The sequence below is a fragment of the Palaemon carinicauda genome, chromosome 3, assembly GCF_036898095.1.
Source record: "Palaemon carinicauda isolate YSFRI2023 chromosome 3, ASM3689809v2, whole genome shotgun sequence".
NCBI lineage: Eukaryota > Metazoa > Arthropoda > Malacostraca > Decapoda > Palaemonidae > Palaemon > Palaemon carinicauda.
Genome location: NC_090727.1, coordinates 42,808,851 through 42,824,916, shown reverse-complemented (window position 1 = coordinate 42,824,916; position 16,066 = coordinate 42,808,851). Strand labels below are relative to the sequence as shown.

Genomic DNA, 16,066 nt, shown 5'->3' with positions numbered 1-16,066 from the left:
TTGTTAATAATTTTATCTGTGTATTAGAGAAAACACTGCTTACTTTCACAATTATGAACTATGTAACCTCAAATGCTGAGCTTCAAATGCACCTGCAGTTTTCAAAAAAGAAAACGGGCAGTGTCCAGATAACAGAAAACGGGAATGTTTGTCAGTCAGTGCATTATGTTAGATGAAGGATGACTCGACTAGAGCCATTCTTGGTCAAATCGTGAGAGTAATGCGTGACAATTGTAAGTTTTCTTTAAATGGAGAGAATTTAAAGCTATCAGTAAATGGGGGACCATGAATTTGATGTAATGTCATTGACTTGAGTGTTTGTATTTAATTTATATAGCTAAACTGATTACACTGAAACCTGTCTCATGTTGGGCATCCAATCTTCTACAATAAAAGTCTTAAAAAAGATTTATTGTTCATATTCACTTATACTGTACCTAAAATTTTATGTCGCTACCTCCAAGATTTAATAAGAGGCTTTTGAAGTAACAACTAATGAAAATACCAAGGCCATTGTTATCATGACTTTAATCAGGAAAAAAAACCTAGATAGATATTTGAATTAAGAAGTAGACTGATCCAAAATGAATTACCGAAATATAGTTTGCCCATCTTGACTTTGTACTTCATATTCATAAAACACTAGCACTGCTGCTCTGCCTCCTCTCCCCCATTGGGGGGTGAACAAAATCTGTACGTGGGGAATCAATAACGGTCCACATGGACGAGTGGGTAGTTAAGAGTGGAGACTTCATGAACCTACTAGCCCATTTTTTGTGGGGAATAAGGCATTTGCTGATACTTGAAGGGGCAGGGGGCCGTTTAGGGAGAATACTCTGCCTAATGAGCTTTAATATAAGAATACAGATTACTGTTTATTTTTTTCATTTTTATTTTACATCAGGTTTTCTTATTATATACCAGGTTAACTAAATTAAAAAGTGCAATACCTTTTATAAGCATTTTATTTCGAAATGCATAAGTTACAAGTGTTTAAACATGGTATGAATATCTTACAGTATAATAAGGTAAAATATCTCATTGTCATACAATACTAGATATAAATAATTGAATCCGTTAGACACTAGATATAAATAATTGAATCCATTATATATAGCATATTCTAATATAGGAAACTAACTGCTTTTATCTCTCACATTGCCATATTTAAACAGTGCAGAAAACTTTTCAATATAAAATTACCTGCTACTTGCTAAGGTCCAAAGCATAAGAATAACTAGTATAGACAAAAATGCTTGTTAGATACAGGAGCTAGGGTTTTGAATGAATATCTATGGCTAAAGAGACAGCACTGCTAATATCCAAGTCAAGGTAGATGGCCCAACATTTAGACACCAGTCGTCAGTAATATGCACATTACTAACTTGCAGTTACTGTATATTGGAGGTTCATTATAGTCAAGAGCTGAAAAGGATTTTATTTTCTGAAAAGTACAAGATATTTGAATAGCTAATTAGTCACCTTTATCCATAACGGAAATGAAATGCCTAAGTTGAGTAATTCCTGGAGTTTAGCCAGGTGGTGGTTATTTCTCAAGATACCCCCATCAAAAATGGTAAAGCCTAAGTTTGCTAATCTCCATAATAGCAATAGATAGGTCAGACAAGGACATTTATAAGATGTCAAACAAGAAGAAAAGGCAGAGAATTTAAAGCTATTGTTTGTTATCAAGGATAGAGATTGATATATACTGTATTGCATTAGGATGACATTAAGAGAAATATTTTGAACTATTGAATACTGAAAATGAGAGGATGGTTAGGAGAGGCACAAAGGGTGGAGGCACCCAGTGATGGAAATACGGAATACAGAAATAAAGCAGGCATCGAGTATTATGTAAAATAGAAAAGCACTGGGCCCATCAGTTTCAAACTAAAATGGTCAAGATCCTTGATAAAGAAAAGGAAAGAATGGATGGTAGAATTAAGAGCAACATGAATGAAATAATGTAAATACTAAGTGTCTAATGGTGTATATATATTTATGCAGAAAGGTGATGGCATGGAATGTTAATAACTACAAGGGAATTAAACTACCGATATGGTGTAAAGGTTTTGAGAATACTAGATGTGATTGTAAGGACTGGGAAACAGCACTATGGACTCATGAGAGGGAAACAATAGGATCTTTTGTAGATCTGTAGAAGGCGTATGATTGTATACAAAGAGAAGTGATGTTTTGGTGCTTGTGGTAGAGTGGAAGAGGAAAGTCCCAGACAAGTTGGTTAGAATGGTAAAGATGACATATTAAAGAAAGACAAAATTGCTGTTGGGGAAAAAAACCTTTGAAGTTAGTGTTGGATTAAAGCAGGGGTCAACATTAAGCATGTTTTTATTAGTAGTAGTTATGGATGTGTTAAGCCGTAGGGAAGGTAGGGACAGGGTAGCTATGCATTAAAGCAGAGGTTCTGTTATAAAACAGGTGGAACAAGTCAGATACTGAGGATCTATTATGTCAGGAGGGAAGACTTGCGGGAGGTTGAGAATAGAATAAAAGCAGCTTGGGGAGTGGAGGGATGCATGACTAGAAAATGCCAATCAAGCTAAAATTCAAGATCTATAACACAGGAATATGACCAGTGTTAATATATGGATCAGAAATATAGGCTCTACGACAAAATGAGGAAGCAAACCTTGAGAGAACAAAGATGAGTATGCTGAGGTGGATTATGGGTATATCACAGCTCAAAAGATTGGAAAACGATGAAATAAGACAATGACGGGCATAAGATTACCAAGGTGTCAAGGGTCACGACAGATATGGTGTGGGCGCATGTTGAGGGCGGCTTCAGAGAAACTGGTTAGGGGAAGAAGATTGAGAGGGGGTAATGCAGTGAATTAGATGGTGAGATAAGGTGAAGGATAATATAGAGAGAAGAGGATGCCTTTGCTATTGAGCATTGGAGAGTACAACAGGCAACCAACCCTTGGATATAGGGATAACAGTGGGAAGGAAGAAGGAAAGAGTGTCTTATTTATAAGAGGTCAGCTGAAAAATAAAACTCTCTAAACTATTCCCAGAAATGCCTCAGGCATGAAAAGTCTGAATTGCTACCATTAGTATTACTATTACTAGCAATGTAAGCCTGTGTAAAATTAAATCAGGCTTTTCAAGTTGATAGTTTACTGAACCAAGGCTATTCTGAGTAAATCTCTCGTAAGACTAGCCTCACCTTTGTTTTGAGAAGTTAATATCTTAAGCTTCACCTTTTCTTAAGGGGGATATTGAGAAATTACCTCCCCTCGCAAAAAAACTACAGATTGCTCAAGTGAATAATATAATTTGTTATGGTTGTAGTCATCGACTGTAATTAGCCATCAAAACATTTTTAACTCTATATCATGGACAAATCTTTCACAGCTCTGAATATGATGAACCTAGATTATAACGTAAGTAGTTCAAAGTGCCCATATTACTAACCAATGACATCCAAGTGCTGGGCCATCTACCTTTGCTACTTTAACTATATGTAGTTATACCATTAGCACATCATTCATGACCCTTGCTCTTGTATCTTCCAGCATTTTCATCAACATAAATTTTTCTTATGCAATTGACATTACAGCTTAGCGGCTATTTACAACAAAATATTTGAAATCATTCTAACCAATGTACAGTTCAAGTTATACAAGCATTTCATATCTCAATTAGGATCTAATGATTAATATTTGTATCAAATAATATTGTAAATGACAAAACAGTATTTTATTGTAAATAAAAAGTAACTGGTTTTAAGCATCTTATATCTGCTTTGCCGTCTGAATGGGAAAAAATCCTTAATTACCATTTTCAGTTTGCTTTCTATTTATATGAAAATATTTTTTATTGGATTTGCAAAGCAATTTAACCTATAGAACCAGTTTGATAGGTTCAAGATGCATTCTACTCTCTACTACAATTGAAAATTTCCACCACAACACTACCTTCCCATATCTTTAAATATTATTTTGAAGGGATTAAATAGTATTGGTAACCAAAATTTACCAAATTGTTATAAGAAACACACAAATTGCATCTTTTGTATAGAGAATATGCAAAGATTTAAACCACAAAAATAAGCAAAGCTTAAAACCATTAGTCAAGAGATTTTACCCTTTTAACAAAAAATTTTTTTCACTCTAATTTTTTCAAACAAATGTCTATTCATTGGATTGAAAAAATAACAGGATCTGCTACTGCAAACAAGCATGTAAAATGTATGAGACAAGAATAATCAAAATGATTGATATTTTGGGGAAATGATTAATTTAAAAAAAAAATTACTAAAGGATATTTGAAATTAATCTTACATGCAAGCACCTTAGGAGAAAGTTTTCAAATAATTCAAACTGATTTTGAAAATTAAATTTTCACTGTGAATATAACCTTAAATCCAATGAGTGAACCTTAATTCCAATGTGTGTGTGTGTGTGTGTGTGTGTGTAGAAAGAAAGAAAGAAAGAAAGAGAGAGAGAGAGAGAGAGAGAGAGAGAGAGAGAGAGAGAGAGAGAGAGAGAGAGAGAGATTTTGTCAGCCTTCTAATCAACTAATTATTCTATTCATGACTTTACAAAAGCTAAGTCAGAACACTTGGTTCTCCCTCTAACTAAAATAGGGAAAAATTTTATCTTCAAGGGGAGTTTTAAAAAAATTTCAATTAAGCAAGAGGGATGGTTATACCATGATTATTTTGAAACATACAAGGACACCTCATAAATTAGTATTTGTTTTATGTCTAAAAAGATTATTGTTTGATAACTCCTGTATTATAATCCTGCGAGACATCAAAGAAGTTAAGCTGGGGGGAGAGTGACTGCTCCCCACACACTAGTTTTGGGGTGATTGAATGTGCATGAAAGTAGTACGATAGAGTAAAAGATGTGAGTTTAGAAGTATGTTTAGGAATAGAAGGGATATATTGGCTTTGTGCGAGACAAAGATAAAAGAGACAGGTGAAGTGATGTTTGGTGAAATGTCTGGTAGAGTGTCTGGGATTGAAAGGTGAAGAGCAAGAAAAGGTGAGGCTTTATTGCTGAGTGCATGGATGACAGATAAAGTAGTGGAATGGAAGGACATATCATCTGGGTTAATGTGGGTAAGGGTTAGGTTGGGTAGGGGATGTTAGGCTTTTGTCAAAGTGTATGAACCAGGTTGTGAGAAAAGTGAAGAGCGGAAAGAGTTCTGGAATGAATTAACTAGGTGTGTAGAAGGACTGGGTAGAAGAAATTATGTAGTTGTCATGGGTGACTTAAATGCTAGAGTGAGCGCTGTTGAGGTAGAAGGTGTCATTGGGAAGTAAGGCGTACCAGGTGAAAATGAGTGGTGAGAGACTGGTAGATGTGTGTTGAGGAAGAGATGGTGATAAGTTCTAGCTTTTTCAAAATGAAAGAAAAACAAGTATACATGGGTAAGAGTGGCAAATGAAAGTGGTAGAAAGGGTGTTAATAGATTGTGTGTTAACTAAAAGAATGTTTGGAAGATTGAAAGACGTGCACGTGTTTAGGGGTATGGCTAACGGTATGTCTGGTAATTTTTTGGTGGAAGGAAAATTAGTTGTTGCAAAAGTGGGGGAATAGAGTAGGTGAATGTAAAAGGGAGCTAGTGAGGGTTGAAGAGCTAATAAAACCGGGGGTAAAAAGTAAATATCAAGGTTGAAAATGGCATATGACGAAGTGAAAGTAAGAGAAACTGGTAATTTAGAGGAGTGGAAGTTAGTAAAAGAAAATTTTTTTGGGATTGCTAGTGATGTGTGTGGCAAGACGTTTGTTGAAGGCACCATGAGGAAGGGCAGTGAATGGTTGAATGAAGGAGTGAAGGTAAAAGTGGAAGAGAAAAAGAGGGCTTTTGAAGAACGGCTGCAGAGTAATAGTGTAGAGAAGTATGAAAGATATAGAAAGAAAAATGTGGAAGTAAAGCGCAAGGTAAGTGAGGCAAAGAGGGCAGCTGACCTGAGGTGGGGTCAGGGATTGGGTCATTCATATGAAGAGAATAAGAAGTTTTGGAAAAAAGTCGAGAGAGTAAGGAAGGCTGGTTCAAGAATTGAAGAGACAGTGAAAGATGGAAATGGAAGGTTGTTAAAGGAGAGGAGGCAAGGAAAACCGTGGGCGGAATATTTTTAAAGTTTACTGAATGTTGAGGATAATAGGGAGGCAGATATAATCTCTGTTGCAGGTGTTGAAGTGCCGGTGATGGGAGATTAGAGAGAGAGAGATTACAAGAGAGGAAGTAAGGAAAGCACTACAGTAGATGAAACAAGAGTAGGAAAAGCATCTGATACAGATGGTGTGAGAGCTGAGATGTTGAAGGAAGGGGGTGTGGCTGTACTTGAATGGTTGGTGAGGTTGTTTAATGTGTTTAATGGTACCAGTAGATTGGGTTTGTGCGTGTATTGTACCACTATATAAGGGTAAGGGAGATGTGCATGATTATTGTAATTCAAGGGGTATTAGTTTGTTGAGTGTGGTGGGAAAAGTGTATGATAGAGTACTGATTAAGAGGATTAAGGATAAAACAGTATGAAATCTTAAAAGTACAGGATGGTTTTAGAAGAGGTAGGGGTTATATGAATCAGATTTTTACAGTTAAGATATGCGAGAAATATTTAGCCAAGGTAAGGTGTATGTTGCGTTTATGGATCTGGAGAAAGCGTATGACAAGAGTTGATAGGGAAGCAATGTGAAATGTGATGAGGTTATATAGAGTTGGTGGAAGGTTGTTGAAAGCAGTGAAAAGTTTCTGCAAAGGTAGTAAAGCATGTGTTAGGAAAGGAAATGAAGTGAGCGATTGGTTTCCGGTGAGAGTGGGGCTGAGACAGGGATGTGTGATGTCGCCTTGGTTGTTTAACTTGTATGTTGATGGAGTGGTGAGAGAGGTGAATGCTCGAGTGCTTGGACGAAGATGGAAACTGGTAGACAAGAAGGACCATGAATGGGAGGTAAATCAGTTGTTGTTTGCGGATGAAACTGTACTGGTTGCAGACGCGGAAGAGAAGCTTGGCCGATTAGTGACAGAATTTGGAAGGGTGTGCGAGAGAAGGAAGTTGAGAGTTAATGTGGGTAAGAGTAAGGTTATGAGACGTTCGAGAAGGGAAGGTGGTGCGAGGTTGAATGTCATGTTTAATGGATAGTTACTTGAGGAGGTGGATCAGTTTAAATAACTTGGAGTCTGTTGTTGCAGCAAATGGTGAAGTGGAAGCAGGTGTACGTTAGAGTGTGAATGAAGGCTGCAAAGTGTTGGGGGAAGTTAAGGGAGTGGTAAAGAATAGAGGGTTGGGCATTAATGTAAAGAGTTCTGTATGAGAAATCGATTGTACCAACTGTGATGTATGGATCGGAGTTGTGGGAAATGAAAGTGACTGAGAGACAGAAATTGAATGTGTTTGAGATGAAATGTCCAGGGAGTATGGCTGGTGTATCTCGAGTAGATAGGGTTAGGAACGAAGTAGTGAGGGTGAGAACGGGTGTAAGAAATGAGTTAGCAGCTAGAGTGGATATGAATGTGTCGAGGTGGTTTGGCCATGTTGAGAGGATGGAAAACGGCTGTCTGCTAAAGATGATGATGAATGCAAGAGTTCATGGGAGAAGCACAAGAGGAAGGCCAAGGTTTGGGTGAATGGATAGAGTGAAGGAAGCTCTGGGTGATAGGAGGATAGATGTGAGAGATGCAAGAAAGCGTGCTAGAAATAGGAATGAATGGCGAGCAATTGTGACGCAGTTCGGGTAGGCCCTGCTACTTCCTCCGGTGCCTTGGATGACCGCGGAGGTAGCAGCAGTAGGGGATTCAGTGTTATGAAGCTTTATCTGTGGTGGATAACGGGGGAGGGTCAGCTGTGGCACCCTAGCAGTACCAGCCAAACTCAGTTGAGTCCCTTGTCAGGCTGGGAGGAACGTAGAGAGGAGAAGTCCCCTTTTCCGTTTCATTTGTTAGATGTCGGCTACCCCCCAAACTGGGGGAAGTGCCTTGGTGTATGTATGTATATTTATATCAACACTTGTGTTGATTGCTAGAATACAATGATCTATTTTCCCCCAAAACCCTAAGGCAGTGTCAGAACAGCACTGGCAATATGTGGCTAATTAGAGAGCCAAACATCATTTTGTTCAATAGCTTCTACCTTGAGCAAATGTTTATTCTTTCAAGAGGACATAGGCCTAGATTCAAAATTGTGTAAGATGAATTCAATGAGTTGCTATTAATTAGGTGATAGTCTCTCAAACAGATTTTAAATGGTATACATACAAAGATGAAATGATATTCGGTTAAAATAATTTGTTGTAGGTTAATTCACATGCAATTAAGGGATTTTGACGAAGGAAAAATCTATTTCTGGGAAGAGGCTTGTGACGCCCGGTGAGAAAGGTCCTTCCTTATACCTTTCCTAATATAAATCTTCCAAATATACTAGAGAAAGATAAAAGCATGGAATGCAGAGGTTACAACCCTCGCGCGAACACCTTGTAGGTGTCGTGTATTAAACAAAGGCGTGTGTAAACCACTATTCACAGGTTGTCTTCCATTTAGATAATCCCTTCATCAATGGGGAGGGCCGTGACAGGCCCTAGATAACATGGTTGAACTCCCCAACGACACCTACCACGCGCGCCCTCTAGGACATCCTTCTGCAAGAACATATGGCTTGGCAAGGAAAAAGAGGGGTGGGGTCCGTATCAAATAACCGGGAAGGGTTTCACCGGGCGTCACAGGCCTCTTCCCAGAAATAGATTTTTCCTTCGTCAAAATCCCTTTTCTGGGGGGCCTGTGACGGCCGGTGAGAATGTACCAGAGAATGCCTTCCAAGCCCAATAAATTAATAACATAAGGAGAAAACAAACACCATGTAAGGCAATAATATAATACTGTAAGTAAACATAAATCATAAACTAGCCATAGGCATAGGGGATGTAATGCTAAAATAATATGAGGACCAGGGATCACCTGAGTGTCCCGTCGTGAAAGGAATCAACCTTACATGTCTAAGCATATCTAAACTTTACAGGAATGGTAATTACAATAACAGTTAAATCATAACAATTAAACATGGCAAAATAACTTAGGGCTAACGAACCACCCAGGAGAGTGGCGACGTGGTGTGAGAGGTGGTCAGGAGGGAGGAGAGAAGAGATGGAATAAAGAAATAATCAGAGATTAATGGGGGGAGATAAGACTCCCCGCTGCAACCGTAGGGTATTTAAGGGCCTGTAAGTTCTTTAGATAGTGGCGTTTGAAAACCATAGGAGATTTCCAACCCGTGTATTTTTTAAGGTCATCAAAGTCCATGTTCTGGAAGTAATTGATAGAGGTAGCTATTGACCGTATATCATGAGCATGGGGAAATGATTCCGGGTTAGCATGTTTAATGAAGTAGAGGATTTGTTGTCTGATACCTTGAATGGTCAAAGTACCACCTTGTTCCCTGATAAATAAGGGGCCAGACGAGCGGGTGGCAGATCTAGCTAAAAAGGTCCTGAGAGTAGTGACTGGACACAGCGAAGGATCCTGGGGAAGAGAGATGATCTTCCAAGGGGACCACCTATTTTGCGGGTCCTCATTTTTTGCTAGGAAAGCTCTGTCTGGGGTAAGCAGTACTTCGCCTGTAGGGAGGAAATCTATGTTTTCCGGGTTACGTGAGAGCGCTGCTAGTTCTGAGATTCTAGCACCTGAGGCCATAGCTGATAGAAATAACGTCTTCCTAAGCAGAGTGATATAAGAGCAGGACTCGTTGTCAGTGTCCGACGCGAGTTTGAGGACATTGTTCAGAGACCAAGAGACTTTTTGTGGCCGATCCAATGGCCGAAGCCTAGCACATGCTTTTGGAATAGATGAGAAATAGGAATCAGCTAGATTAATGTTAAACCCAACCAGGAATATCTTCTTCAAAGCTGACTTGATGGTAGTTATAGTGCTAGCTGCCAAGCCCTTGTCAAATAAGAACCTAAAGAACGAGATGGCTAAATTCGGAGTCATACGAGTGTGGTCTGAATTCTTTAAGAAACCTGCTAATTTCTTAACAGCCGAATCATATTGACGAATTGTCGAGTCCCTTTTGTCCGCTTAGATGAAGAGAACGTTTTCCGGGTCAATGTTTGCGTCTTTATGAGCTGCAAACACAATGAAGTCCACAAAGTTAGGGTTTTGGCTATCCTTGAGGAATCTGACACAGTCTGTGTTTGAATTACTTGGGTTAGTTTGGGGAATGGAATCCGGAAGGGTCGGAGTTTCAGCTCGAGGAGGAGAGGAAACCAACTGCTCTTTGGCCAGTGAGGTGCTACTAAGGCCACTGTCCCCCGGAAGGAGCGTAGTTTGTGCAATACTTTCATTAGAAGATTCACTGGTGGAAATAGGTAAATCTTCCTCCAATGGTTCCAATCCAGGGTTAATGCGTCTATGGCATAAGCCTGAGGGTCCATGTTTGGTGTCACATAACAAGGAAGTTTGTGATTCATCTGAGTTGCGAATAGATCTACCTGAAGGCCCGGAACCAGCCTGAGTATCCACTGGAATGAAATTATGTCCAGAGACCATTCTGATTCCAGTGGTTTCATCCTGGATAGTGAGTCCGCTATCACATTCTGGACTCCCGCTAGGTGGGTTGCTGACAGGAACCAGTTCTTTTCTGCTGCCAAGGTGAAGATAGTGACCAGGATCTGATTCAGGTTGGGCGACTTGGATCCTCCTCTGTTGATGCAGTGTACTACGGCTGTGCTGTCTGACACTACTCTGATGTGGGTCGACCTCGGAGGAGAGAGCCTCTTCAGGGTCAAGAACACTGCCATGGCTTCGAGAACATTGATGTGGAAGTGTTTTATGGCGGGTGACCAAGAGCCCTGAAACATCTGACGTTCGTAGTAACCCCCCCATCCACTCAGAGACGCGTCTGTATGAATTGTCACTTGTGGGGGTGGGAATTGAAGAGGAACCGATTTGGAAAGGTTCTTCGATTCGGACCATGGCTGTAATCTCATTTTCAAGACAGAGGGGATTTTCGAGACCTTGTCTCTTAAAGGTACTGTGGCTCTCTTTCTCCAAACTCGATTGATGTCTTTGAGTTTGGCTTTCAATAGGCGATCTGTTACTGAGGCGAATTGCAGAAGGCCGAGGATTCTTTCTAAGGCTCTTCTGGACACCTGCCTGTGTTTTAGAAAATTCTTGACCTTGGAAGCTATTTCTCTTACCTTTTTGGGAGGTAGAACCAGCTTGTGCCGTGCAAGGTCCCACTGTATGCCTAACCATTCGAAGCGGTCTGATGGAAGTAGGCGGGATTTTTGGAGATTGACCCGAAATCCCAGGTTGGCGAGAAAACGAAGTACTTTCTTCGTAGCTCTGTTGCACTCCAGGGCTGACCGAGCCCAAATAAGCCAATCGTCCAGATAAGCAACGATCTGAATCCCTTGGTTCCTGAGTTGTTCTAGCACCGTCTCTCCCAGTTTCGTGAATATCCTGGGTGCAATGTTGAGGCCGAAGGGCATGACTTTGAATGCAAAGGCTTTCCTGCCTAGACGGAAACCTAGGTAAGGAGAGAAGTTTCGAGCTATTGGTACGTGATAATAGTTGTCGGTAAGATCGATAGAGGTGGTGACGGCCCCACGGGGAAGCAGGGTACGTACCTGAGAGATGGTCAACATCCGGAACTTGTCGCAGAGGATGTAAGAATTTAGCTTTGACAAGTCCAGGACCACTCTCAATGCCGACGAGCCTTTCTTCGGAACTGTGAACAGGCGGCCTTGGAACTTCAGCGATCGAACCCGTTTGATTGCTTTTTTCTGTAGTAACTCGGTGGTGTACTCTCTCAGAATGGATGTGGGTCTCTGGAAGAAGGTCACTGGTGGAGGAGGGGAACCTCGTGACCATTTCCACCCCAAGCCTTTGGAGACTATGCTGTGAGCCCACGGACTGAAGGTCCAACGGTCTCGAAAGTGGTAAAGTCTCCCCCCTACCGGAACTATATCATTGCGAGGGAGTGAATCTAGGTTCTTTCCCTCCTCGAGAACCCCTTGTCCTAGGTCCGCCTCGTTGACGGAACTGTCCTCTAGCCCTGTAGCTACCTCTCTGGTGTCCACGAAAGGGACCTGAGGGTCCGTAGCTAGGGATGTATGCGGGTGAGGGCATACAAACGGGGTTGGGTTGGGTACCTGGGGGAGCAGTGAGGTAGACCACCTGTTGAGGGTGTTTCGGCTGTAGAGGAGACGAAGCAGTGGGAGACTGTGAAGACGAGTGGGCAATCGACGATTGTTGGTAGTGACCTCGGCTCGTCTTGTAAGGGGCAAACCTCTGTTTCTTCCTGAAGAAGTTTTGTTTTTGCCCTTCAACCCTCTTTTTGGCAGTGAGGCCCCACCTCACTTGCAAATTTTGATTTGCTCTCGCAGCGTCTTGTAGTACCTTGTTCACCTCCTCCTGAGGAAAAAGGTTCTTACCCCAGCAGGGGGAAGCTATCAGCCTATTCGGTTCATGCCTGATCGTGGCCTCAGAAAGAACGTGCTTCCTGCAACTAACCCGATCCGAACAAAACTCGTGTAAGTCGATTTGGAAGGACAGAGACAGGTTCTTTGTGAATACCCGGAACATGGTCTCGGTCGGGTAAAGTGAGGTTAGGGACTCCACGGAGGTAATGGAGTGGAGAGACCTAGCCAACCTATTCCGTGCCTCAAACTCAGTCTTGAGAAGAATATCTGGTAATTTAGGAAGCTTCTCGGAGAACAGATTAGAGGCACAGTCTGGGTCTAACTTCCCTACTGTGAAAGTAGCGGGGGCATCATCCCAGATAGTAACGGTACTCGGAATGAGCATGGAGGTGGGATCGGTCTCTTTAAGAGCTGGCATGGCAGAACCTTCTTTGATAGCCTGAAAAGTAAGAGCTGCCACTTTATCTGTAATAGGCAAGGTAATACCTGGAGAAGCTGTAAATATGGTGTAGGCTCCTTTGTGTGGGGTGAGCTTGGAATTAGTGCAACCCCAGTCTGACAACGTCCTGGCCCAGAAAGATTGGGCCTGCTCTTTAGGGAATATTACCGTTTCCTTCGGTACCTTGTCTAACCTAACCAAGGCATGTTCTTTCAATCGGACGAAGCCGTTGAATGGGAATTCTAGTCCCGGAGGGTAAAATTCTAAGTCCTCTAGAGGACGGGTGCCTATGCCCTCTAGAGTTATGGCACCATCAATATATGGAGCATGTAAGGCAAACCTCCAAGGGTTGTTTTTCTCGAAGGGAGGTAACTTCGATGCGTCCGGGGCTGAAGGAGGGGGCATCTGAGTTCCGGAGCGGATGAGACTTGCCACCATATCTTTGAGCTCCGTCATAGCTCCTCGGTCTGCCCTAGACTGTTGAAGATATTGTTGTATCTGCTCTTTCACAATATCCCTGACCATGGCGGCGGATAAAGGGGGCTCCCGAGCTTGATCCTCTAACGAAGCCCTGGACTTAGTAGACTTTGACTTCTTAGGAGTCACGGTTTTAGGTATAGCAATATGAACATCAGGATCCTTTGAGGGTCCCGGAACCGGTGACACTGATAATGGCAAAGCTGAAGGCTTAAAGGTACGTAGTGGCTTCACCTTGGGTCGTACAGGAATGGAGGAACCTAGAGGAGAAGCCGTAGGTTTATCAAAGCCGTGAAAGGAAGTAGAAGAGGAAGGAGTGTGGGGTGAAAGGGGGTCCACCAACTCAACACCACCTACCTGCTCATCCATGGGTTCCTCGTCCAGACCTAGGTAGGGCTCGGCCTCCGTCACTAAAACCTCTTCCTCAGTTAGAATGGTTTCTCTAATCACTTCAATTAACGGGGCCGCTGTCTCCGGTGGAACTGCTGCAGTAGTAGAGCCTGGGAATAGGCGAGAAGCCATGTCTCCATCAAGAAGATAGGGTGCGCCAGCAGGCGCATTCCTCCCAAACCCTGACACCCAAGGCCGGAGAGTAGCTCTCGCCTCCCTGAGAGATTCATCATCAGCCTGAAAGAGGAGAGGGAATTAATGATGAAGTCAAAACTGAAGTCAATATACAAAGAGCAATTAATTCTTCGCAAAGAATATTAACAGGGACACTAGAACCAACTTACCTCCTCGCTCAGGAGTAGGGCTGACAGCCCATAGCAGAGCATGCATGCCTCCGGAAACCATATCGTATAGGGGGCTTGTCCCGGTTCCCGAGAGAAGGATATGGCGCAATGGGCATGGGCCCGGCATAGATCATGGCCCATGGGATCAGTAAAGGCAGCGGAGCAGCCCCTGGCAGTGCAGCGGACTTTCTGTAAAAAGAAAGAAGACATAAGTCTGGATGTTCCTTGAGATTCTTGTCATTGACTTATGAATCAGAAACACTTAAATCTTAATTAATGTGTGAGTATGGTAGTAGCTAACACCTTAATAAAATAAGAAATTATAATAGAAAACCAGTAACCACATAGCATGAATCTCTAAACTTCATCGATATCACACTGTTAACTCCGGTTCTGGACTCCTGCTTGATCTCTGTTTTTACCGGAGGTCCGGTAGCAAAGGCCCGTCATCGTGATATCGTGACCGTCTCCGGTACGATAACATTATCCTCAATGAATGAGTTATCTCCAGTGAAGCCGGAGATACGATGAAAACGGGGGCCTTAACTGTGTAATTGTGATCAAACATGACAAAGGTTCGTGTGTAAAAGGCTTCAGCCGGAGTCCGAGTGCCGGATTTCACCGTTGCACTCCAAAAATCTGCTCCGGAACGATAACTAGTTCTCACCCAATGAGTATCCATTATAGCGGAGCATAACTCAAGGCGGAGCCAAGCATAACTCAAGGCGGAGCTAAGGGTGTCGGTATAAAACGACCCCAATTAAAGACTCATACACTAACGTACCTAATAATAGTGTTAGCTATATTAACAGTAACCACATCAATAAATCGTTTATAATATTAAACGTACTATCATCAATTCTGATACTGAGAAGAGGCCTGAATAACCCGTGATCGTATAAAAACGGAGAACGGGAAATTCACCTCTCTTACTCAAAGAAAACGAGAGAAAGGATAACTCATACCTGTAGAACAGGAAACGAGCACTCTATGCTTTCGCTCTCAAGGTTACATATTAAAAATTAACATCACACAATAAATAAGAAAATTAATAAAATTGATTGCTTTTCTTAGTAATAGTAATAACGAAGAATAACGACAACGTAACAAAAAAACAAGGATATAGTCTAAAACGAACCCTCCAGGAGGGTACAAATTAACAGACTAAATCGCTAAGCTTTAAATCGTTACTATGCTTTAAAACGCTATCTTAAATCGCTATTCTTCGTAGGTACAAATTGGACTTGTAAGCAAATAAATACCATAGTAAAAATTAATAATAATTAATGATAACATAAAAGGCCATAAAACGTAAGTGATATAACCTATCTGACAGAGTACCAGATGGGCAAAATTAACTAGAAAATTTACCGAAGCGAACATACCCAAAATGGCTGCCGATATCTCGGCAGGACAATCGCTTCCAAAACTAAAAACCACCATAATGGAAATAGAACAAATGCCCGGTACTGTCAAAAGCTGCCAAAACAAACTATGGTACTTAACATTGGTAAGGGTGAAGTAACAACGTCAGTCATGTTGAAATAACGAGAAATTCTTCGAAAAAACACTGTGCCCAAAAAAACTATGCTTGCTTCAAGTCCAATTAAAGAAGGATGTCCTAGAGGGCGCGCGTGGTAGGTGTCGTTGGGGAGTTCAACCATGTTATCTAGGGCCTGTCACGGCCCTCCCCATTGATGAAGGGATTATCTAAATGGAAGACAACCTGTGAATAGTGGTTTACACACGCCTTTGTTTAATACACGACACCTACAAGGTGTTCGCGCGAGGGTTGTAACCTCTGCATTCCATGCTTTTATCTTTCTCTAGTATATTTGGAAGATTTATATTAGGAAAGGTATAAGGAAGGACCTTTCTCACCGGCCGTCACAGGCCCCCCAGAAAATATACTTTAACACACTAAGTGAAAAGAATTCAAATCAATTGCTAAAAAGATTATTGTTAATTTCCCTTCAGTCACACATTTTGATAACACTTTACACAATTCTAAATACGAG

The 16,066-nt window shown here is 41.5% G+C and overlaps 1 long non-coding RNA gene across 1 annotated transcript in view; it reads right to left on the bottom strand.

Moving 5' to 3' along the window:
* The window catches only part of LOC137638257 (uncharacterized), a 346,783-nt gene that overhangs the window by 98,174 nt on the left and 232,543 nt on the right, over positions 1 to 16,066 (bottom strand). The window lies entirely within an intron of this gene.